The 26,546-nt window shown below is 49.8% G+C and overlaps 1 long non-coding RNA gene across 2 annotated transcripts in view; it reads left to right on the forward strand.

Moving 5' to 3' along the window:
• The window catches only part of LOC142301556 (uncharacterized), a 39,090-nt gene extending 32,275 nt beyond the window's left edge, over nt 1-6,815 (forward strand). The window contains exons 2-4 of one of the 2 annotated variants that reach the window (XR_012752829.1): nt 176-309; nt 3,184-3,337; nt 6,607-6,815. This is a non-coding gene — a long non-coding RNA (uncharacterized LOC142301556). The remainder of the gene's footprint in view (nt 1-175; nt 310-3,183; nt 3,338-6,606) is intronic. The other variant, XR_012752828.1, reaches the window with a different exon arrangement.
• Nucleotides 6,816-26,546: the final 19,731 nt, after the last annotated feature.

Consider the following 26,546-nt stretch of genomic DNA (forward strand, 5'->3'; position numbering starts at 1 on the left):
GCCCCACACGAGGTTACCACAACTTTTGGCGTCACAAACAGGATGTGGCCTCTGTGCCTTATATGCCCTGAAGAGAGTGGTAATATTTGCTATTGATATTGAAGGAAATTGATGAGAAAATTACCTCAGGAAGTGCCAGTCTTTACTGCCTTAAAGAATTTGTACTGCTCCACAGCTGTTGTTGTAAGAAGAGACTGTACCCATACCAGTGGCTGCTTTACTGGGAAAAGTGACATCCTTTCTTCCTAAGCTGAAATTCCCTCCACTGCACCCCGACAAAGAGGGGAGAGGCAGGCAACAGCGAGGACGGTAAGAACTACTGCATCACACATACAGTGTGTAAACACATCTTCAGGAGAGGAGAGTGAAGTGACGAGCTGCAGCCCATCTATTGCTATGGCTCAAACAATGCCATTGACAATGCCTTACTACTTTGGGGCACCCTGGCTCCCTAGCTATAGTGGAGAACCCCACACATTAACCGACTTTAAAGAGAAAATGCAGGCAATATTCAGATTATGCAAAACCGGAGGAATTGGAGAATGAGGCAAGAGACATATGCAAAAATTATCATTTTATTCATTAAAATCCATACAAATTGACATAAGGATTATATTGCATGGGTGGAAGAAGTCGACCCAGCAGTGAGACATAAAAGTAGGAGTAAGGAAAGAAGAGGAGGGGGGAAATGGTGGGGCAACCTGCCGACCAGGACCAACCAAATTATGGTTAAAGAATATTATAGTGCCACCACTCACAAAATTGTCATGTGGTGAATTGTGACAAGGAGAGCAGACCGGGCAGTATGATGGAATTCAAAAATAATCTGCAGAGTGCATGTACCTATGTTAATGTTTCCCCCAGGGACACGCCGCAGTCCTAGGGAAGTCAACTGGGTCGCCGCACGGAACCACAGGCGAGGATAGCCTAAATGGGGTTGTGTCAACAACAATATATGTATATTAATAAATCCAAGCCTGGTGCACCGCGCTATCGACGCAGTATGGAGGGAACAAGGGCTCCTATAGTAAGAGTGCGGCAATGTGATACTGGGAGGACTGCAGAACCATGCACCTGTGTATATGCAACATCAATATGCAAGGTGATGCAATTGATTCTAGTGCCCGTCAGGACTGATCAGCCAAAATATGGCATATGTGCTGACAGCGTGCAGCTACAGGGAGCCGCAGAGCAAACAGTGAAGATCAATGTATAGGTAAGATCACTGTGCAGCAGCCCGGAGCAGCACGCAGTCAGACAGTGCCTTTCCCATGGTGGAATAATGAAAATAAGAATACCTGTTGGTTGGTACTGGGGGCAGGGAAAACAGCCTCCTGACAGCTGTTTCGCAGCGTTGCTTTTTCGGAAGGAGGTAGGCATGTAAAGTGTATGCAAAACTTTATAGGAAATAGATAAGGTGTGTGGAATTAAACACTAATCGCGATCATGCATCTGCGCATGCGCCGGCGTCCGAGTACGGAAAGCGAGGGAGAGCAAAAACACCGCTGTGTGCGGCGCACGCGCGGGGCCATGGGACGCGTCACCATGGCACCCGCGCGTGCGCGCCAACGGGCCCGCTTTCCGTCGCCACCCGCAGTCAGAACGCCGGAGGACGCGCGTGACCGCTCAAGGGTGAGTGACAGGAAGTGGATAATAGTACAACACGTGACAATGTACATAGAGATACACATGAGAGGCGAGCAGGGAGTTGCTGTACGAAGGACCACACGTTCAACGAAGAGATTCATAAAAAACTTATATAATCAGTAGATAATATGTACAAGACCTGTAAGAATAGAAAAGAAGGGAGGATAAAAACAATTATTAAAATGATGTGAAGCATACAAAAAATAAGAGCCCCACAAGAACACCCCATATGACAAATAATATGATATCAGTAATATATATATCAGTAGCAAAACATTATTAGCATAGCGACCCGACTTCCTGTCACTCACCCTTGAGCGGTCACGCGCGTCCTCCGGCGTTCTGACTGCGGGTGGCGACGGAGAGCGGGCCCGTTGGCGCGCACGCGCGGGTGCCATGGTGACGCGTCCCATGGCCCCGCGCGTGCGCCGCACACAGCGGTGTTTTTGCTCTCCCTCGCTTTCCGTACTCGGACGCCGGCGCATGCGCAGATGCATGATCGCGATTAGTGTTTAATTCCACACACCTTATCTATTTCCTATAAAGTTTTGCATACACTTTACATGCCTACCTCCTTCCGAAAAAGCAACGCTGCGAAACAGCTGTCAGGAGGCTGTTTTCCCTGCCCCCAGTACCAACCAACAGGTATTCTTATTTTCATTATTCCACCATGGGAAAGGCACTGTCAGACTGCGTGCTGCTCCGGGCTGCTGCACAGTGATCTTACCTATACATTGATCTTCACTGTTTGCTCTGCGGCTCCCTGTAGCTGCACGCTGTCAGCACATATGCCATATTTTGGCTGATCAGTCCTGACGGGCACTAGAATCAATTGCATCACCTTGCATATTGATGTTGCATATACACAGGTGCATGGTTCTGCAGTCCTCCCAGTATCACATTGCCGCACTCTTACTATAGGAGCCCTTGTTCCCTCCATACTGCGTCGATAGCGCGGTGCACCAGGCTTGGATTTATTAATATACATATATTGTTGTTGACACAACCCCATTTAGGCTATCCTCGCCTGTGGTTCCGTGCGGCGACCCAGTTGACTTCCCTAGGACTGCGGCGTGTCCCTGGGGGAAACATTAACATAGGTACATGCACTCTGCAGATTATTTTTGAATTCCATCATACTGCCCGGTCTGCTCTCCTTGTCACAATTCACCACATGACAATTTTGTGAGTGGTGGCACTATAATATTCTTGAACCATAATTTGGTTGGTCCTGGTCGGCAGGTTGCCCCACCATTTCCCCCCTCCTCTTCTTTCCTTACTCCTACTTTTATGTCTCACTGCTGAGTCGACTTCTTCCACCCATGCAATATAATCCTTTTGTCAATTTGTATGGATTTTAATGAATAAAATGATAATTTTTGCATATGTCTCTTGCCTCATTCTCCAATTCCTCCGGTTTTGCATATTCCTCGGAGTAGGCATTTCCCTATGGGTCACTACTGAGTGTTTCCATGGGGTTTATATTTAATATGGCTAAATTTTTGTTCATAATCTGTTCTTCTGTGTTTTTCACAGTTTCCTTGCCAGCCATTATGAATTTTCGCTCACGCGACCAGGCGTGGCGTACACAGTTGGATAAAGTCTTCCAAGAATGTGGGAATACGTATTCTAGTATCAATAGTGACCCGATAAATGAGGATAACCAATCCTTACAATCCTCTATACAAAGGTATAGGGAGCTATACAGAAGGAGAATTCGCCTATGGTGGAACCGTGCGTTCCTGGCCAAATACACAGAGAATGCTTGGGTACCACGTGGACTTCGTGTCCAAGTCTTCCCCTCCTTCCCTACAGTTGAGGATAATTTCAAAAAGGAGTGGGAAGACAACCTACAATCTTGTTCCCTGAAATGCATGGACCTCCTCTCCAAGCATAATAGCACTACACTGGATCTTATTGAGAGCGAATTGGAGAATCTTGAAAAGACGATCCAGAGTTTATGCACAGTGGAGGTCTTCAATAAATTCATGTCTGAAGTATCCACTGATGCCCAGAAATGGGAGAAGGAGGTTTGTGAGGTTAAATCTAAAAAACTCCAGCGCGATGCCAATGATTATTCCACAGGATCTGCCTACAGGTGGAGCCATCGGTATTCCCGAGGCAGAAGACCCTTTAGACAGGCACCCCCCTCTCGGTCCCGCTCGACTTCTCTCTTCTCGGAATCTTCTCTGGATGAAGCACCGTCGGGTTCATCTGACAGAGCACGCGGCTTGGCGAATATCACCGGGGTTACAACCCGCAGTCGCCAAAGGATACCCGACGTCACTTCTAAATTGCCTGGGGTAACCAATAATAGAGGTAGACTGCAGGTAATAAATCTTTCCTCCCGTGTGTTGTCTGCAGATGAACTTGATGTGCTTTCCAGAGGTCTTAATTTTTGTCCTACTAATTCCTTCAATCTTTTTTTAGCACTGAAGGACATTAATTTATTTGCCCGTAAGTTGCTTTTCAAAAAATTATACTCAAGGAAGCAACAGTTGAGCGACTTGGACGAAACCGAGAGGGGCGCCCTTCAGGACTTACAGGATCTCCTGGATGAACAAAACTCCATTCCAGGTAGGACACCTGATTTCTTATGGCCCAAGTCCACACGTTTTCCCCCCTTGTCTCTCTGTCCGGCCATCGACATTTTCCTTAGATTAGTGACCGACGACCTCAAAAAAGTATCATCCAGACGAAAATATGATAACTTAACTCACCGTCAGAGGTCGGCGGTCACTCTCTTACAAGGTTATGATGATGTTGTGATCAAGGCAGCGGACAAGGGGGGCAACATAGTAATCTGGCCAACAGAGAAATATGAGAAAGAGGCATTAAGGCAGCTGAGGGACAAATCAACTTACCTTCGTCTCACTCATAATCCTTTGACCGCTTTCTCTGTTGCTCTGAGGAAGATTCTTACACAGGCCCATCACCAGGGGATTATTGACGAGAAGATGCTTCGGGGGTTGCTCACTAGCTGTCCACGTGTTCCCACTTTTTATCTTCTACCCAAAATCCATAAAGATGCCCTCAACCCCCCGGGACGTCCGATTGTGTCCGGCATAGGAGGGTTATGTGAACCTATTTGTAAATTTATTGATTTTTATTTAAAACCCTTAGTTGAAAATTTACCCTCCTATGTCAAGGACACCACGGACGTCCTGAGGCATCTTGATGGCATCTTTATGGATTCGGACATGATCATGGTTTGTGCCGACGTGGAGTCTCTCTATACCTGCATCGGACATGCTGACGGTCTGGAGGCAGCCCGCTTCTACCTCTCAACCTCCGGTCTCGATGGCGCCATGGTTTTACTTGTGATGGAGCTGCTCGACTTTGCCCTGACTCATAATTTTTTCGTTTTTAAAGATGTATTTTATTTACAGCGGCGCGGCACTGCCATGGGCGCTTCCTGCGCACCTGCCTACGCCAACCTCTTCCTAGGATACTGGGAGAGGTTGGTGTTTGGTGATGGTGGTGCTGTGGGGAGCTCCCATGTGCAGTGCTGGCTCCGCTATATTGATGACATTTTTGTCATTTGGCAGGGCACAGTCGGGCAGCTCGATCAATTTATGGATGACCTTAACATCAATCCTTTTAATATCAAGTTGACTTATAGATCCAGTAATACCAGCTTGGATTTCCTTGATATTAATATTTATACGGATGCGGCGGGGGGGATCCAGACTGATGTTTTCCGCAAGGATACGTCGGTGAATGCCCTCCTACACGCATCCTCGGGTCATACCATTTCAACCATACGCGCCATCCCGACCGGACAGTTTTTGAGGATGAAGCGGATCTGTTCTTCTTCTTCCACCTTTGAAACCCAGTCGTCCGATCTCCGATGCAGGTTTAGAGAGAGGGGGTATAGCAATAGATGTATCAAGAAAGGCTATCTACGTGCAAAAAATACCCCCAGGGAACACCTGCTCCAATATAAACAACGTCGGCCAACCATGGACAATCAGATCCGTTTTATTGGGACTTTTAATCACGAGTGGGACACGATGAGGGGAATCCTGGAGAAGCACTGGTCTGTACTTTTTACGGAGCCAACATTGGCTGCAGTGCTTCCTAGGAGACCTCTCATGACGGCTAGGCGGGCAAAAAACCTGGGGGATCTTCTCGTCAAGAGCCACTATGTCCCTCCTAGACAGAACCCCTTTAGTTCCAGGGGCCCACTTCGGGGCTGTTTTCCATGCGGCCATTGTGCCGCATGTGCTAACATCATCAGGGTGTCCTCTTTCACTTCGTCTGATGGCAAAAAAACGTTTTCTATCAACGACTACATCACTTGCAGTACTACACATGTAGTTTATTATGCAACATGCTCGTGCTCCCTGATTTATGTGGGGCTCACGTCCCGTGAGCTCCGCATTAGAGTCAGGGAGCACGTGAGAGATATTATTGCTGCCGCCACTGTGGAAGACGTCACCCTCTTGAAAACCTTGCCCCGCCATTTTAGGGCTGTTCACAAGTGTAGCCCTAAATCCTTGCAGGTCAGGGGCATTGATGTTATCCACGGGGGTGTTCGGGGGGGCGATCTACGGAAGAGTCTTGCGCAGCGGGAGTCCAAGTGGATCGTCTCCCTGAACACCCTCGTTCCTTTCGGTTTAAACGAGGTAGTCAGTTACGCCCCTTTCCTGTAATTATACGGCCCAATCTTTCTCCTGTGTTTGGTTAGGATACCTTGCGGTTGTCTGCTTATGCAATAAAATCCTAATCATGGATTTTATCCATCCAATTTGTCTTATCCTTCTGTGCTTCCTTTATGCCGTCCCCTCCTCCTCTTTCTTTCGGGTCGCTATGCTAATAATGTTTTGCTACTGATATATATATTACTGATATCATATTATTTGTCATATGGGGTGTTCTTGTGGGGCTCTTATTTTTTGTATGCTTTACATCATTTTAATAATTGTTTTTATCCTCCCTTCTTTTCTATTCTTACAGGTCTTGTACATATTATCTACTGATTATATAAGTTTTTTATGAATCTCTTCGTTGAACGTGTGGTCCTTCGTACAGCAACTCCCTGCTCGCCTCTCATGTGTATCTCTATGTACATTGTCACGTGTTGTACTATTATCCACTTCCTGTCACTCACCCTTGAGCGGTCACGCGCGTCCTCCGGCGTTCTGACTGCGGGTGGCGACGGAGAGCGGGCCCGTTGGCGCGCACGCGCGGGTGCCATGGTGACGCGTCCCATGGCCCCGCGCGTGCGCCGCACACAGCGGTGTTTTTGCTCTCCCTCGCTTTCCGTACTCGGACGCCGGCGCATGCGCAGATGCATGATCGCGATTAGTGTTTAATTCCACACACCTTATCTATTTCCTATAAAGTTTTGCATACACTTTACATGCCTACCTCCTTCCGAAAAAGCAACGCTGTGAAACAGCTGTCAGGAGGCTGTTTTCCCTGCCCCCAGTACCAACCAACCGGTATTCTTATTTTCATTATTCCACCATGGGAAAGGCACTGTCTGACTGCGTGCTGCTCCGGGCTGCTGCACAGTGATCTTACCTATACATTGATCTTCACTGTTTGCTCTGCGGCTCCCTGTAGCTGCACGCTGTCAGCACATATGCCATATTTTGGCTGATCAGTCCTGACGGGCACTAGAATCAATTGCATCACCTTGCATATTGATGTTGCATATACACAGGTGCATGGTTCTGCAGTCCTCCCAGTATCACATTGCCGCATTCTTACTATAGGAGCCCTTGTTCCCTCCATACTGCGTCGATTGCGCGGTGCACCAGGCTTGGATTTATTAATATACATATATTGTTGTTGACACAACCCCATTTAGGCTATCCTCGCCTGTGGTTCCGTGCGGCGACCCAGTTGACTTCCCTAGGACTGCGGCGTGTCCCTGGGGGAAACATTAACATAGGTACATGCACTCTGCAGATTATTTTTGAATTCCATCATACTGCCCGGTCTGCTCTCCTTGTCACAATTCACCACATGACAATTTTGTGAGTGGTGGCACTATAATATTCTTGAACCATAATTTGGTTGGTCCTGGTCGGCAGGTTGCCCCACCATTTCCCCCCTCCTCTTCTTTCCTTACTCCTACTTTTATGTCTCACTGCTGAGTCGACTTCTTCCACCCATGCAATATAATCCTTTTGTCAATTTGTATGGATTTTAATGAATAAAATGATAATTTTTGCATATGTCTCTTGCCTCATTCTCCAATTCCTCCGGTTTTGCATATTCCTCGGAGTAGGCATTTCCCTATGGGTCACTACTGAGTGTTTCCATGGGGTTTATATTTAATATGGCTAAATTTTTGTTCATAAAATATTCAGATTATACCCAGTCAGCCCGGAACAAAAAGTTGAGTTACTGATTGGTCAGCTAGGGGGCGCTGCACTAAGGGAAGTTAAATCTAGGCCTTGTAGTGTAAAGGAAACTGCTGAAGAAATATTAGACAGGTTGAAAGTTATATTTGAAACAAGAACCCTGTCAGAGTTAGGCTATTTGCCCACTGGGGAAAGTGTCCTGCGGTTACATCCGCAGGACACTCCGCAGGAGCTCCCAGAAAACCGCAGCACAACTTTGTCTGTTTCAATGCTGCGGTTTTCTTGCGGAATGTCCTGCGGGCATTCTGCATTGAGGATACAGTACCATGGCTTCAGCACTGCATGCTCAATGCAGAACAAGTGCTGAGTGATCGGGGAGTTTATACTTACCTCCATCACGCAGCACTTCTCTCAGGCGTCTATCCGCATCTCTACACTGTGCAGGAGAAGGTGGGCGGGCCTAAATTAGCTCTGGCTGTCACATGACCGGAGCTCGTGCAGGCCCCACCCACCTCCTCCTTCCTGCTCATGGATCCACCGCGCTCCAGCCTCCTGTGCACCGAGGGAAAGTGACCGGGTGTCTGCTATCAAAGCAGGTAAGTATGGGACCATCAGCAGGTAAATCCGCAGGAATAATTGACTTGCAGTTATGTGCGGCTACGGGATATCCGCAACATATTCCGCAGTCGCACATTCTGCAACGTGGACACAGACACTCCACATGTCCCATAGGATAACATGGGGAGTGTCTGTACATGCTAAAACCTGCGGATTTATCTGGAAAATCCAGATAAAGCCGCAGGTTTTCCACGGCAAAATCCGCAGAAGCAAGCTCCCGTGGGCGCAGGGCCTTAAAGATGTGATTCTTTGGAAAAAAGCAGCAGTCCCATGAATCTTTAAGAGATTTTGCCCTCAGTTTATAGGAAGCTTGGCATATCCTTGAGCAGGCTGATCCCTCTGAAGCTATTAATGCTGACCAAATTTTAAAGGAACAATTTATTGAAGGTGTAATATCTGACTCTACAAAATTACAGTTGAGAATGCTGGTGTGATGCCCTGGACCCCAGGGGTCACAGGTAATTACATCAGCCACATACACACACCCCCCCACCCCCTGTGAGGTCACACACATGTCACCCGAAAGGGAGACCTGATGCCTCCCCCAGGGCAAGTAGAGCACACCAGGTGGGGGGAGTCAAGCGGAAAGACACGCCCACCGTGGAGACTACTGTCCTGGGGCAGGAAGTTCAAGCAGATTAGTTTGGAGAGTGACAGTGACAGGAGGTGAAAAAGGAGAGAAACTGTCAGGGACCCGGGTTGGAGCCTGAGCCCCTTAGAGAATGTTAGGCAGGCAGGCGGTGGTGGTCGTCTGCAGGAGTACCGGTACAGTAACTGGCGGAACCGTATGGACCGGACCTGGGTTGTGGCCCACCGGTCCCGAACTGGGGAGTCAAACGTGTACCGGAGCACCAAAAAGAAGGGTACTCAGACCCCGTCCTAGCTTAGAAGCCACTGAGTATAGGCGAATTGACTGATTGCTGGCCGGACCACACGGGTTCATCCACAACCAAAGTCCCGAAAGAAGGCAAAAGCCCAAAGAGACCGGGTGAGGGCCACCGCCAAGGGCCAAACACTCGACGGGCCAGCGCCTGCGGGCAACTGAGGGCTCCTCAGGCAGCTCAACGCCGGGGAGCGGGCTACCGCTGCTCAGGCAGGGGGAGCTGAAACACAAACATCTAGAGGTGCACGGGAAAAGGGGCCCCCATTAACCCCGCAGGGGGACATCAGCAGCCGGCTGCGGGAACCGACCAGACCCGAACTTTGTTTTATCAGTGACTCAGTGTGAATTAATCGTGAGTACACCAGTGCCATCCGGGCACGACACACTACACCGCGGCACGGCGCCCTGCACCCCGACAACAACAACAACCAACCCTTACAGTCGCCCTAGTCCCCCACGGGCCCTGGGACACATCGCCCCTACCCATGGAGGGGCTAACATCTCGGCTGCGGGCGCAACACCGATCCCGGACGAGCCCGCCATTACTTCAGCCGCAGCGGTGGTGCTTCTCCCGTCACCACGACCCGTGGGTGGCGACACGACCCGTTACACGACTACCATCCTCCCACTGCCTACCCCTTAACAAGAGTGACGTGGCCCCCGGTCCGGAGGCGCTCGTGCCACCGACAACCCGAGCCCGAACCTCGAGCGGCTCGGCCCGAGCAAGCGGAGGAAGCGGCCGGGCCCCTCTCAGGGTGGTACACTGGCACTACAACATCCCAATAGTGATTTTTTGGATTTTAAAGAGACTTCCATAAAAGTATTGAGTCCAAAGGATGCATATAAAGGTGTGAATGACAAAGAACATGCTGTATGTGCCTGTGCCAAACCTTTCGTTGTTCAGTGTGCTCCCCAGCAGGTACAAGACCCTACTGAAGAGCTTTGTGGTCAAGTTGCGTAACTAACCAAAAGTCTTGCAATCCTGTGCAAAGAAGTAAAGGAGTTGAAGCACCAACCCAGTCAAGAGGATCATCCTTTCTTTTTCTGGAAGTTACCACCCAACAGTCCCCGGGACAACTACTACCGGACAGGTAGGAGACTTACTGACAGATTTGATTCCCTAGGTCAGCCGATTTGCCACAGATGCAATTGTAGTGGCCACATAGAGAATGTCAGCCTTTAAACTGGACTTTCCTGAGGCCAAGGACCGACCCTCAGAAGAAGAATGCATAAGTCTAGATGATCCTGACTGGGGCCTAAAATATGTTTGGTGCCGCCCCATCATTCCAATCACAATAGATGGAATCCCCTTTCCAGCGCTGCTCGAAACTGGCTCACAAGTTACCACCATCCAGCTACCCCAATATAAACGTTACTGGAAAAACAGACCAGCTAGCAAAAATTACCTCCACTGACCTTGACATTATAGCTAGTAATGGACAACCTGTTCCTCAAGTTGGCCACTGGGAAGCTAACTTTAAAGTTGGCAGAACTGGGTTAGCTCACCAAGGCCTTATTGTGGTAGATACAGGAGAAGATGATTTTCCTCCTGTGGTTCTGGGAATGAACATATTGCAAAATTGTTTTGACAAAGTAATCGAAGGCATGACTTATGCGCTTAATGCTGCTTCCCCCAAGAAGAAGAGAACTATTCAGAAAACGCTTCGTATACTCATTAGCCATCAGAAATTCACTAATTCCAGAGGAGAGATAGGCTCTCTCAGGATTATGGACTCAAGGCCTGTGGCTGTCCAACCCCATACAGAAACTATGGTGTGGGATAAAACAAAGATGGGTCTACAGAGTCAGAACTATGAAGTCCTGATTGAACCAGTGGAATATAAAGATGATACAGTCATCGTAGCTGCAAGAGGTCTGGCTAATGTAACTCACGGTCGAGTACCGGTGCGTCTCATAAATTGCAGTAACCAAGCTGTGACCCTGCGTAAATATACTACTGTTGCCAAAGTGAGTTGGCTTAATTATAAAGATATCCTTCAAGTGTCTCAATATTCTACCCAAGTGGAAAATTCTCCAAGTACAGAAACTAAGGAGGAGTGGTGGCAAGAGATGGATATAGGTACTGATGAACCCCCCTCACACAAAAGGAAGAAGCACTGAGAGTTGCCAAAGAGTACCAACATATATTCAGCAAGTCATCTTTTGACTTTGGAAGAGTCAGTAAAATCAAACATCTCATCCCCACTGGCTCCCATCCTCCAATCAAAGAGAAGTACCGACCTATACTTCCATCCATGTATCAGCCAGAGAGTCTTCCAAATAATCGTACCCAGACAAGATGCCAATCTCATTCTAGAGGCATATCATAACAAGTCCGGATATTTTGGTTGCCAAAAGACTGAAATGACAATCCGAGAACGCTTCTATTGGATAGGAATGTGACAAGACATTGAGAAATGGTGCAGAGAATGTACTGTATCACATGTACTCTATGTAGCCGAGAAGGTATAGAACAAAGAGCTCCACTGCATCCCATTGAAACACATCATCCTCTGGAACTTGTGGGACTTGATCATGTCAAACTGCAAGTGAGCCGTACTGGATACCTTCATGCTCTGACCATCGTTGACCACTACACTAAATTTGTTGTGGCCGTGCCTGTCAGAGATCTGACTGCTCGAACCACTGCTGAGATGTTTTTGAAACACTTTGTGAGACCTTATGGATATCCTGAGCAGATTCTGACAGATCAAGGTCCAGCATTTGAGTCAGATTTATTCCAAGAACTATGTGCTCTCTATGGCTGCAAGAAACTTCGCACAACTGCTTACCATCCCCAATGTAATGGCCTGTTTGAAAGGATGAACAAAACTTTGATTGACATGTTAAAGAATGTTCCTTCCCAAGAAAAGAAAGAATGGCCTGAGGTACTGCAAGAGTTAACTTACTTATACAACAATACCATTCACTGCTCCACTGGTTATACTCCATATTACTTGATGTTTGATCATCCAGGGAAACTGCCTGCAGACCTCCAGCTAAATGTTCAAGTAGATGTTTGCCATAATCCCCTTCTAGAGACAGTTTGGGTTGCAGACCACCAAATATGTCTGAAAGAAGCTAATGAAATTGTGGAAGATCGCATGAAAGCTGTCCGCCAAAGGCAGGGGGATGATTTCAATGCTTCAGCCAAGGCCAAACCAATACAAGTTGGAGACAGAATTTGGGTTAAAAAGAACCGCCGCTCTCACAAGCTGGATGATCAGTGGGAATCCTGTCCTTACGTCATCAACAGCATACCGTTCCCAGGGGTGGAAGTGTACAAAATTGCCAGAGAAGATACTCAGCAAGAAAAGGTGGTTCATCGAAGCCAGATAAAAGCTTGCATTTCCCAGGGAGTTACAGTGCCTCCAGTTTATACCCCTGTTGCACCAGAGAAAGCTTCCAGAGTCTCCACCATCCCACTTGTTTGGCTTCATGCACCCTGTCTTCAGTTTATTATGCCAGCTCCTCCTTCTCCACTAGAGGGTGCTGACAAAATTCCTGCAGTAGGTTCTCAGGGGACGCCCTGTACAGTTGAGGAATCAGGAGCACCATCCACCTATGAAGAGCCAGTACTTGCTCTACGGAGATCTGAACGAGCAACCAAGGGACAGTTACCTGCTCGTTACCGAAAATAATTGGTCGCTGCCTATCTGAACAGGAGAGACTTTGCATGTGTGGCTCTGATACATTTTCTGTGTAATAAGAGAGACTCTGGCTTATGAGAGCCTTATTACTGATACACTGTGTCCTAGCCCTCCTAAAAACAGCTTGGTGCAGAAAGTTTCTTTATGGTCTGTGTGCCCTGACTGCACCCGGGGACCAAGCAAAGAAATTATAACGGGTTAGCTGTCCTCCCGTTCCCCACCTAGTGGCGGTTGTTCCTACAAGGATCTTCAAGACAAAAGGACTCCTTTACTATGGTTACATGCTGTTTTACTTTGCATCCAGATGTTGTGGGTTTTTTTGTGTTTTTTCCAGGTCTTCAAGAAGCCAAGAATAATTTTAAGCAACAGTATTCATTGAAATAATTTATTTGTATGCATGTTGTTCCTTTCTGTTTCAGATGTGTATGTGTCGGGGATGACACTCTTCAAGAGGGGAGACATGTGGTATCCCACAAAGTGGCCATCTCCATGGGATACCAGAAATATAGATATTTCACACAAATGTAATTTTCTATGCATATTGTGTACTGTTGGATATTGTGAAAACCTGCTGACAGACAGCACTCAGAGGGTTAAGTTTCCCCTGTGTAGTCAGCCAATGACTGCAGTGGTATGAGTGCCATGCAAGGGGAGGAGCTAACTCCGACTACGCGTGGAAGGAGAGGGTCGGTTGGGAGACGGCAGTTGTAAGGAAAAAGAGAGAGTTGACTTCCTTCATTTTGTGAGGATTTTCTAACAGATCTGGAGAAGAAAAGTTTCCCCTCAGAGGTCTGCCTGTCAGGTGTGGTTGAATCTACAATAGTATGTGTGGAAAACACTGACCAGCTATCACCTGCAAATAGTTATCTATATCACCAGTAAGGAGACTGTTCATCACCGAAGCAGAGTTGTTTTATGATTAAATATTAACAACAAGAATAACAACTATTACCACCATCAGACTCAACCGTGTCCCACACGAGGTTACCACACTAGGATCTATGGGAAACAGTACAGGTGAGGTCTAGTTGCCACACAAACCATAAAAGATGACCTATTGTTACTGGTTGCAGTGTACCGAAGCCATTCTAACCATCTTCTTAGTTATAGCACCTTGACCAACAAGAAAACCAAGACCAACAAGCTCAGATATCAGTTAAAAGATATGTATCAGTTCGAAGAGGGGAGACAGCCATCTCCTGGTCCCAGGTCCAGTATCTTTTTGCAGTGGGATACTGTGCTGGTCATCAGGAGGACTTGGAAGGCCACATCATATCTGGTTCCAGGCCTCATCCTGTGAATCTCCTGATAAGGATCTGGATGGATCTGGAGTGGAGGAGAAAACTTAAGAACATATGTTAGTCAAATGTTTAGTTAATTAAACAAATTTAGTTAGAGTATCTGGGGGCACTTCCAAAAAGGATCTCATAGGGCCTCAACTTGGTGGTACCTGCTGTGGTGTGTCTGACACTGAACAAGGTGGAAACTGTCATTCACTTGTTTCCCTGTTTCCTACACTGCCTCAACCTCTCAACCCTCCCACTATTTTGCGGATGGTATGGGGTGTGTAGGGCCAGTTCTGTCTCCAAGGCCTTCCATATCTCTTTGGCTGGCAGTGAAAGCAGGTCCCTGGTCACTAGCTATGGTCTCCAGGAGCACACAGCCGCACACTATCTCAGCATCAGCTGTTTCTCATTCTGCACTGCTCCATCCTGGATCTACTTGTTCTTTTCTTCTTTGGAGACTTGCTTTTGGAGGGTCAGGACCTTGTCTTCCCAAGACTTTTCATCTTTTTCTTTCTTCTTCACTACAAAATAAAGTAATGGGTCGCAGAACAATTACCGCTAAGCAGGCATTCTCACTGCTTACTGCCAGCAGTTTAGAATCGGATATGGAGTTTTCCTCTGAAATCAAGGGATTTTCAGATAGTGACAACTTGGCTTCCTCCACAGGATCTCACAGCCTAATGGTAGCGGAGTTCGTCATCAATGCTGGAGCTTCAGTGGCAGGCCCAAGTACTGTAGTCCCACCTGCACTGTGGTATCCCAATGAGTTATTTTCCCCCCAAATTCCCCCTTTCGTAGCAGCCCCTGGAATCAAAGTAAACATAACCAATTTTGCCCCTTTCGATTTTTTCAAAATCTTTTTATACCAAAATGTTCTAGACCTTATTGTCCAACAAACCAATTTGTATAGCCATCAATTTTGTTTCCAAAAGCCCACATCCTTTCATTCCCATTCCTGGTTCCCCACAACTGTCTCAAAATAAAAACATTTTTAGGCCTTACCCTCAACATGGGTTTAGTATAAAAAAAATCCCACTCTCTTGTACTGGGCAACTAAATGTGTCCACAGCACTCCTGTGTTTACAGCCGTAGTGTCTCATGCCCGATATGAGACCCTTTTACTATTCCGACATATTAGTAACAATGCCAAAGTCTTCCCAAGACCTGTAATTTCCCTCCTAACAGATTCCGTCCAAAAGTCATATCCTGCTGACCAAAATCTGTCTGTAGACTGAGATACAAGGGCTGTCTGTAATTCCGCCAATTCATCCCCTCTAAGAGCTCTGAATATGGAATAAAAATTATATAAAATGTGTGAAAGAACAACCCGATACACATGTACCTTTCTTATATACGAAGATAGGGATCACCAAATTAACCCCCCAAACTGCCCTGAGACATATGACATCCTAGGCAAAGTTGTCCAGGAGCTAATGACCCAATTTTTACAGAAAAGGTATCATGTGTACACTGGTAACTATTACACCAGTATTCCCCTTTATAAATACTTTCACACTGCAAATACAGGGGCCTCTGGCACAATTCATAAAAACAGAGTTGGTGTTCAGACATCTGGAGAAGGGTCCATCCTGCTCACTGGCAAGTGACCATCTTCTTGCTGTGAAATGGAAAGATCGTAAGGACGTACTCATGCTGACCACCCTGCATGAGGAAACCACTGTGGCGGTCAGAGACAGGGTTGCCACCAAGGACAAAGAGAAGCCACTCTGTGTGGCAGAGTATAAGTAGTACATGGGAGGCACAGATGTGTCTGACCAGGTGCTTCAGCCTTATTTGGTCAAGGATGGAATTCAAAATGATAGCAATTTACCTCATCCAAATTGCTACTTATAACAGTTTTGTGCTGTTTAAAAAAAATCGCAAGGACTTTTCGCTTTCCTCCAATATCAGGAGACAATTATCGAGCATCTCATTTTTGACTCTGAGCCACAGATGGTAGCCTTTGAGTATGAAGATGTGCAGAGACAGTCTAAGCTCCATTTTATTTGCTTTGTCTCTTCCATTCCCACTATTAACCGTCAAAAAAGATGCAGGGTTTGTCAGAAGAACGGCATAAGGAAGGATTCCCGCTACTACTGCCCCTTGTGCCCTTCTCAACCAGGCCTTTTTGTCAACCCATGTTTTAAGATCTTCCACACAACCTCCCATTATTGAATTGGTATCACTTCCCCCAAATCAGTGTTTTGTCAACTCCAGTCCTCAAGACCCACCAACAGATCATGTTTTCAAGTTTTCCTCAATCAGGTTTTCAGAATTTCCTTAATGTTGCACAGGTGATGGAATTATCCCCTGTCTAATATTGAGGAAAACCTGAAAACATGAACTGGTGTTGGGTCTTGAGTAGAGTTGAGTGCGGTTCGTGGTTCTCCAGTTCGCGGTTCGAGTGATTTTGGGGGCTGTTCTAGATCAAACTAGAACTCGAGCTTTTTGCTAAAAGCTCGATAGTTCTAGTTACGTTCGAGAACGGTTCTAGCAGCAAAAAGCCAAGCTAATTACTAGCTGGCTTTTCATTGTAATAGTGTAAGTCACACTGTTATGAAATTTCAGCGTATAGTGTGTGGGGACTGCGCATTCAGATCACTGCTGCTGGGATAATGGCGATCGCCATTTTTTTTTTCCTTGTCTTCCTTCCCTAAGCGCGCGTGTAGTGGGGCGGGCCAGCATGTCAGCCAATCCCAGACACACACACAGCTAAGTGGACTTTTAGCCAGAGAAGCAACAGCATGTGTGATAGGATGTCCATGTCACATGTCCCTGCATTATAAATACGGGCATCTGCCCGTCTGGACTCCATTATCTGCCTTCTGCGTCTGGGTGTCAGTCACCGCAGGTGTAGCTCCTGTCTCCGATACTGCTGTGTACGCTCTACACACAGCGCTATACAGAATAGGGATAGAAGTTTCTTTCAGCCCTTGTAAGGGCTAATAACAGCAGGCTCAGGGCCATAGGTGACAGTCAGGTCCGTGGAAAGAGGTTTTACCAGCTACAGATAAGAGCGTCTGTGTAGCTAAGGTCAGGGAGTTCCTGCATTTCACCATTAGGAGGGATAGAAAGTGAGGCTTCCTTTCCTCTACACTGACCCACAACCCGGCCACTGTACCCTCCTGCCCTTTGCTCACTCAAGCTCATTGTTACTAAGCCATTATACTAGCAAACACTGAGGAAACTTAGTGGCATCCTAAAAGTGGCTGTTGGACTTCCATTAGTGTCCTACTAGTGCAAATCTATTTGCAGCACCTCTGCATTACACACTCAAGCTCATTATTACTAAGCTATTATACTAGCAAACACTGAGGAAACTTAGTGGCATCTTAAAAGTGGCTGTTGGACTTCCATTAGTGTCCTACTAGTGCAAATCTATTTGTAGCACCTCTGCATTGCACACTCAAGCTCATTGTTACTAAGCCATTCTAAAAGCAAACTGTGCTGTAGTTGCATTGTCAGGGATAGTTATTGTTGTTTATTCTGCTGTCAATAAAGCTAGACCACCGCTGCAATCTACACCACCTCTCAATTTTTACTACCACATTTTAAGTGCACAATCTTGTCGCAATCAAAATGAGTGGCAAAATGACAGATGCTGGTGGAAAGGGGAACAGGCGTGTTGGAAAAGGAAAAAAAGGGTTTGTCCGTGGGGAAGGTGGCAAAGCTTCATTAACATCTGCTGAAGATAGACCATCTTCCAGCAAAAGTAAGATGTCTACTATTTACCATGGACAATCCGATGTGCTCCCTTTTTTACGGACACAAACAACTGGAACAAAGGTAGATGATGGCCAAAAAAAGAAAATGCTTGAATGGATCTCACGTGGTCCAACAAGTGCCCTCTCCGCCACCTCAACTACCGCATCCAAAAAAGACCAGTCCTCTGAGTTGTCATCCCAATCACACTTGCTTTCTCCCAGCTCTCAAGTCTCCATCCACCCTGCACAGTATGGCGGAACAGAGATGGCTGAGTCTGCAGAGCTGTTCAGTCACACTATCGCCTGGGAATCAGAGCTCTGCTCCCAAGCTACAGTGAGTACAGACCAAGAAATGGTCTGCAGTGTTGCCCAGAACCTTTGTGACTCAGATTCAGGCCGTGATGACCAAGTTCATGAGCATAATGTTGACCCTTATTCACAAACTGAAACACCTGTTGTAATAGACAATGAGGAATATACTGATGATGATGAGACGCAGATACCAGATTGGGATGACAACTTAAATATTCGTTCAGGGCAGGAAGAGGCTCGGTCTGAGGGGGAGGGGAGTGCAAATACAACGCTTGATGAGGAAGTTCTAGATCCCACCTACTGTCAACCCACAGTCAGGCACTCGAGGAGGTCAACAGAGGCGGTGGAGGAGGATGCTACTGACGACAAAGTTACCTTGCGCCTTCCTGGACAGAGGAGGAGTACTGGTAGCATGTCTACAACTGCATCCTTAGCCACCACTCTGCCTCTGAGCACTAGTCGGGGTGGCTCATGTGGACCATGCTAATGTCGCGGGCAGAGGGGACACGCTCGCCACGCTCGGGTCTGGGGCTTCTGCTGCTGCTGCTTGGTGGCTCGAGCGGTGGACGGGACCCGGAAACTCGAGCAGCGCTCCTCACCCGTGAGTGAAAAGGGGGGTGGATTGGTTAAGGAGATTGATCGTGACGCCACCCACGGGTCGTGGTGATAATGGCACCACCGCTGCTGTAACGGGGATCCCGGGAGAGATTGTAGGGTGCAGCTGAGATGTTGTCCCCTCCGTGGGCAGGGGTTGGTGATCCCGGGGCCCGATGATGTAACGGGGAGGCTGGATGGCTGGGGTGAAGGGTTGCAGGGACAGCACGGCACGGTGCCTGATGGCACTGGTGTACTCACTCAGACGATCACTGACAAAGTCTCTGGTAAACCAAAATGGCCGGATGGATGGGTCCCACAGCCGGCTGCAGTGTTGTTGTGCTCTCCCCGGACGGCTGATGGTGGCTGTCTTTCCCTGCACCTTTGTAAATGTTCTTGACTCCTGTGGTTGCCCACCGGTAGTCCGCTCCCTGGCGTATAGGTGCCGTAGGAGCCTGTTTTGCCTGCAGGCGCTGGCCCTTGGATTTCTAGCCTGTGGCGGTGAATGTATATCCTCTCTGGGTGGACGGTTGCCTTTAATCGGGACTTGGTAGTTGAGAAACCCCTGGGGTTCCTGTCACATTCGGCTTTGACTATTGACGGCGGCTCCAAGCCTGGTCGGGGTCTGATGGCCCTGCTTAGCTTAGCTAGTGCTTAGCTTAGTGCTTAGCTTCACTCCGTTCCCCGGTCCAGTACTTGCGGGCCGACGCCCGACCCCGGTCCTTACGGCTCTGCGGAGCTCCACTAACTCCTGCAGACGGCCACCACCATCTGTCAACCTTGCTGTTAGTGTCTGGGCTCCAACCCAGACACCCAAGTGTTTACTCCTCTCACTTCCTCCTCCAAGCTCTAACTGACACTTTTCCCGCCTCCAGGCCTGTGAACTCCTTGGTGGGTGGGGCCAACCGCCTGGCTCCGCCCCCACCTGGTGTGGACATCAGACCCTGGAGGGAGGCAACAAGGGTTTTGTGTTTGGCTGCTGTAACTGCCTAGGGTGGGGGTGTGTGTGTTGGTATGTCTGTGACTACCTGGCTAGTCCAGGGCGTCACACTAATGTTCTTGAAAAGTGTGATCATTTGACAACTTTCCAGGACTCAGTAACTCACAAGTATTTTATTTTGCCATTTAATGTTTTGTTACAACATTTTGCACTGATGTAAAGTAGACATGTGGGAACTGTTATTTATTGACTATTTTGTGTGACATAACTCTCTAGTTTAAGGGCAGAAAAATTAAAAGTTTGAAAATTGTGAAATTTTCAAATTTTTTGTCAAATTTCTGATTTTTCACATATAAAAGCAAAAAATGTCATCCTAAATTTACCCATGAAGTACAATATATCTTAAAAAAACAGTCTCAGAATCACCAGGATCCGTTGAAGTGTTCCAGAGTTATAACCTGTCAAAGTGACACTAGTCAGAATCGTAAAAAATAGCCCGGTTATTCAGTACAAAATTGGTGTCACAAACCACCGGGGGGGGTCACTCAGAAATCCCCCGCGCTGGCTACCAGTACGTCACAATCGGGGGGTAACAAGTGGGGGGTCACCCCTCCTTTATACCTCCCGACCGACAGAGAGAGCACGTGACGCGCTCTCTAGCGCCCCTCTTATAGTCAGGCCAATTATGGAATTGCCCGACAATAAGCAAGGAGGCCGCTATACTACTTATGCCGATTATTGAAGGGTCCCCGGTGAGAGTAAGGTATATATTCCCCCGACCTCCGCGGGCGGAATATATAATATCTTCCCGAATCTCACTGGCCTCCCCACAATAATCCTTGGCACAACTCGCTGCCACCAACCGCTTCACGGTAACTATTAGCCGAACACACAGACGTGGGATTCAAGATCGAGATAACAGAACAGCCCAAGATTAATTATATAATTTAATCGCCTAAAGCACACTAGAAACTACAATATATACAATAGGGAATCTACAGAATATACATATGTCAGAGTACAGTTACAAATAAAGCATGGTTTACAAACAGGTATGTAATTCAATCAGTTACCTTGTGCGTCTGGCCACAGGGGGGCGCTGTAGACCAGGTTTCTAGGAACTCCCACAGATGTTTCCTACACGTGCCCCCAGCGAGAAGAACGCTGGAAAATGGCCGAAGTAGGGTTATCAACCTGGGCAGATCCAGGTCCCCTCCTACCTTAGTGACCTCACAGGGAAGCACTGCCACTCCCCCTGCATGGATCAGAATTATCCAGCAAAGGGGATTTTGGCTATAACTTTGCCTGGGAGCGTCGTAGGCAGACGCCAATGCTCTCATTGTGACAGTTATGAATTTAGCTACAGAACGAGGGGACTCATGACCTGTCTGCCAGTTCCCCATTGGCTGATATCACGCCTGGGGCATTTCCCAATGTCCTGTTCCCATAAAAAGGGGGTGCCGGCATCGTCCACATGCGGAGACACCATTTTTATGGTTGCCATATTTATCGGAAATATGGCTTGCGAGATATGAACCATTTTTTACTGGAGTCGTTCTGTCTGGCTATTTCCATAGCCTTGCTAACTAGCTAGCAGCTCCTACTACAGGGTGACGGCAGGGAGTCATCCTGTGTCCATTGTCCTAAAGCCACCTAATTTCCATATCACAGGACATGGCCATGGATTTGTTGCTAAACCAGTTGTGTGAAGGGAAGGGGGTAGTGACACCAGGAGAGGGCTTCCTGACATGACTTGAATGTCATGATTTATCGTCATATCTCCGGATTTACCTCACACCTCCCCCCTTTTGAGGGCGCTAGGGGGCAGCACACTCCGGTGTTCCCCCGTGCGACCGTCCGCGACCTCTCCTTGTCGGGACAGCCCGTCTGCGTTACCGTGGTCACGGCCCCTTTTGTGGCGAATGGTGAAGTTGTATTGCTGGAGCGCAAGGCTCCATCGCAACAATCGCCCATTCGTCCCAGAGACGGTGTGCAACCAGCTGAGGGGATTGTGGTCCGTCTCCACGATGAAGTGGTGCCCGTATAGATAGGGTTGCAGACGCTGCAGGGCCCACACTATGGCCAGGCACTCCTTCTCCATCGTGGAATAGGCAACTTCCCTTGGTAACAGCTTCCTGCTCAGGTACAAGACTGGGTGCTCTTGGCTCGCAGAGTCCACCTGGCTGAGCACCGCACCGAGGCCGAAGTCACTGGCGTCGGTCTGTACTACAAACGGCCGCGTGAAGTCGGCTGCCTGTAGCACGGGCGGGCTGGACAGGGCGTCCTTTAGGGCCCGGAAGGCTGTCTCGCAGTCCATTGTCCAATCGACTGCAGAGGGCAGCTTCTTCTTGGTGAGGTCCGTCAAGGGCTTTGCCAGGCTACTATAGCATGGAACAAACCTCCTATAGTACCCAGCGGTCCCCAAGAAGGACATCACCTGCTTCTTGGTCCTGGGGGTGGGCCAGGATGCGATGGCCTCCACTTTCTCAGGCTCGGGCTTCAGCGTTCCCCCACCTACCCGGTGACCGAGGTACTGGACCTCGCTCATGGCCAGCTGACACTTTCCCGGCTTGATGGTCAGACCTGCCCGGTGGATCCGCCTGAGCACCTGTGCTAGATGCTCTAGGTGGTCCTCCCAGGTGGGACTGAAGACGGCAATGTCATCCAGGTACGCGGCCGCGTACCCTTCAAGTCCCTTGAGCAGGGTGTTGACCATCCGCTGGAAAGTGGCAGGGGCATTCCTCATCCCGAATGGCATCACCGTGGACTCGTACAGTCCAAATGGGGTAATAAAGGCAGAGCGTTCCCTGGCCTTGCGAGTCAGGGGGATCTGCCAATATCCCCGGCTCAGATCCATGATGGTCAGGTACTGAGCCCCGGCCAACTGATCGAGCAGGTCATCGATGCGTGGCATTGGGTACGCATCGGCGACCGTGACCGCATTGAGCCCCCTGTAGTCCACGCAGAACCGAGTGGTTCGGTCCTTCTTAGGGACGAGGACTACAGGCGAGGCCCAAGCGCTGTTGGATGCCTGGATCACCCCCAGCTTCAGCATCTCGTCAATCTCCTGGCGCATGTGTTGCTGCACCTCCAGGGAGACCCGATATGCTGAACGCCGGATCGGGGGATGATCCCCAGTGTCCATGTGATGGACAGCCAAGTCAGTCCTTCCGGGCTGGTTGGTAAACAACCCCCGGAAGGGGTGTAGGGTGGCCCACAGCTGGGACCGTTGGTCCTCCAAGAGCTGGTGGCCAACCTCCACATCCTCAATGGATCCACCTGCCCTAACCTGGGCTAGCATATCCAAGAGGGTTTCCGCTTCTCCCTCCTCGGGCAGGTTGCACACAGGGAGTGCACATGCCTCCCGCTCATGATGTGCCTTCATCATGTTCACATGGAAGGGCTTCCGCCTTCCACGGGCAGGGTCCAGGGTGACCAGGTACGTCACAGGGTTGAGCTGCTGGTACACGAGGTATGGGCCTTCCCAGGCTGCCTGAAGCTTGTCCTGTGGTACGGGGACCAGTACCCACACCTCTTGACCCACTTGGTAGGTCCTCTCACAAGCGTTCTGGTCGTACCAACGCTTCTGATCAGCCTGGGCTTGAGCCATATTGTCGTGTACCAGTTGCGTCAAGGCCTGCATTTTGTCCCGGAAGCGCATGACATACTCGATAACCGACACTCCAGGGGTGGCCAAATCCCCTTCCCAAGCCTCTTTCACCAGAGCCAGGGGGCCCCGCACACGTCGCCCGTACAGGAGCTCAAACGGTGAGAATCCTGTTGAGGCCTGTGGAACCTCCCGGTAAGCAAATAACAGGTGTGGGAGATACCGCTCCCAGTCACGCCCATGGGAGTCGACCAACATCTTAAGCATCTGCTTTAAGGTGCCATTGAACCGCTCGCACAGGCCATTAGTCTGTGGATGGTACGGGCTGGCCACCAGATGTCGCACCTGGACTTGCTTACAGAGGGTCTCCATCAGCTGGGACATGAATTGGGTCCCCCGGTCGGTGAGCATTTCCTGGGGAAAACCCACTCGGGAGAAAATCTCCAGCAATGCGGTGGCCACCTTGTCAGCCCGAATGGACGACAAGGCCACTGCTTCTGGGTACCGGGTGGCATAGTCCACTACCGTCAGTATGAAGCGTTTCCCGGAGCTGCTGGGGATGGCCAGCGGGCCGACCAGATCCACAGCCACCCTCCTGAAAGGCTCATCGATGATTGGCAGAGATACCAGTGGGGCTTTGGGGCGTGGCCCCGCCTTCCCCACTCTCTGACAGGTTTCACACGAACGGCAGTAGGCAGCCACATCGGCCCCCACTTTTGGCCAGTAGAAATGCTGGTTTAACCTGGCCTTGGTCTTAGCGATCCCTAGGTGTCCGGCCATCGGAATCTCATGTGCGATCCGCAACAACTCCGTCCGGAACGGATAGGGTACCACCAACTGTCGGTCCCTGGGCCACGCCTCCGGTGAACCCTGCTGGACCGTGGCCCGGTACAGCCGTCCTTGGTCCCAGACCACTCGCTCCGGGTCCGAGTCCGAGGGAGGCTGTGCCGCCTGCTCCTTTAGAGCTTTCAGGCTGTCGTCAGCTTCTAACGCTGCCTGAAACCCCTGACCAGATGTGGCCAGAATCGACGAGACTGTCACATCTTCGGTCAGTACCCCGGGACCTGTGTCCTGGCCTCCACCTGACTCGGCTGCCACTTGGTCAGAAGGGGAAGAGCTATCGGACCTCCGGGAGGCCCCTTGGCTTCCAGCACTCCCACTGCGGGTGACAGCGGCCACAGCCGCTGCGACCGTGGGTCGTGCCTGCTCCTCCTCCGTTCCTGACCAAGTCGCCGGTTCAGGCAGACCTACCTGGCTTCCTGACACCCCGGTTGTGGGGGAACCCTGCACCGAGATCTTACCTGGGAGCACTTCCGCTCCTGGACCGGCCCCAATCTCACCTGCCTGTTCCCCTCCTGCAGCAACAGAACCCCGCTGTGAAATCTCTGGGGACCCCACATTTGCTGTGGTAGCCCCCACCCCACACACTGGTCCTCCCCCTGCAGCACCCTGCTCTCTGCTTATCCCTGCAGAGGGCAACAGATCCCAGCTCACAGGCTGGTTACTTGTAGAGGCATTGTCACACCTTTCTCTGACCCCCTCCCCTGTCACAGCTGCAGCTGTGTGTGTGTCTATGGTGTCTGTGCAAGCAGAAATATCAGAGTTCACTCCCTCCTCCCTTACATCATTCATAGATAACACATTAACATTGTCCGGAGGCACGTCAGCACTGGCTGAAGGTTCAGCCTTTGGGGCGGGGCCAAACTGGGAGGTTATTTGCCCCAAATCTGTCCCAAGTAGCACGTTTGCAAGGATCCGATCAGTTACCCCCACCTCTCTCACCCCTCGCCCTGCGCCCCAGTCCACATAAATGTCAGCAACAGGCAGCGCCGGGTCAATGCCTCCAATCCCGGAGACAGCGAGGGTTTTTCCAGGGATCAAGTCTTGGGGGGACACCATCTCAGGCCGCACCAGAGTCACCTCCGAGGCGCTGTCTCGCAGTCCTATGGTCACAGACCGGCCGACGGTGACAGGTTGGAAGCTGTCCAGGGACCTACCACCACCCCCACCCACACAATACACCTTGGGCGGCCCTTGGGACGGGGACGGAGCCGGGGCCTTGGGACGCTGAGGGCACATGGCCTTGAAGTGTCCAGGTAGGTTGCACTGGTGGCACCGTCTTGGTTCTGCCACGGGCCTGGAGAGGGGAGTTGAGGGGGACACCCCCTGCAGTCTAGGGGCAGGTGGGGCAGTCGCAGAATTCATCTTACCCCCTCTCCAGGTGCTGCTGGTGGCCGCTCTCCTGGCCTCAGGGGCCCGGTTGTTGGTGTAGTCATCGGCAAGGGCAGCTGTAGCCGTGGACCCCTTTGGCTTCTGGTCTCGGATGAACTGGCGGAGATCCTCAGGGCAGTTCCACAAGAGTTGCTCCGTGATGAACAAGTCCAGGATCTCCGGTCCGGTGGAAAGCTGCAGGCCTTGGGTCCAGTGGTCGGCAGCTCGGGCAAGTGCCCGCCTGTGGTCAGCCCAGGAGTCCTTTGGTCCCTTCTGTAGGCTCCGGAACTTCTTGCGGTAGGACTCCGGGGTGAGGTTGTACTGTTGGATCAGGGCCCGCTTGATGGTGTCGTAGCCCTGATCCGCCTCAGCAGGCCAGTCCCCAAGGATATCCAGGGCCTTACCCCTTAAACGGGGGGTCAGGTATTTGGCCCACTGGTCCTTGTTCAGATGATGCTGCAAGCAAGTCCGTTCAAAAGCAGTCAAGAAAGAGTCCAAGTCTCCATCCTTCTCCAGCACTGGGAAGTCCTCAACACGGACCTTTGGAAGTTTGGTGTCTGGAAGGTCACGGGTGGCTGATGAGGGCCGGAGCTGAGCTAGCTGCAGCTGGTAGTTACGCTCTGCCTGGCGCTCTTCACGCGCTGCTTGCCGCTCACGCTCGGCCATGAGTTCCTTGTAGCCCTCCCGGTCTCCAGCCTGGCGTAGGGCCATAGCCATTTGAAGAAGGCTATCCGAGCCTCCCAGGCTCGGTGGAATGGCACGTGGTGATCTGCGGCC

The sequence above is a fragment of the Anomaloglossus baeobatrachus genome, chromosome 4, assembly GCF_048569485.1.
Source record: "Anomaloglossus baeobatrachus isolate aAnoBae1 chromosome 4, aAnoBae1.hap1, whole genome shotgun sequence".
NCBI classification, from domain to species: Eukaryota; Metazoa; Chordata; class Amphibia; order Anura; family Aromobatidae; genus Anomaloglossus; species Anomaloglossus baeobatrachus.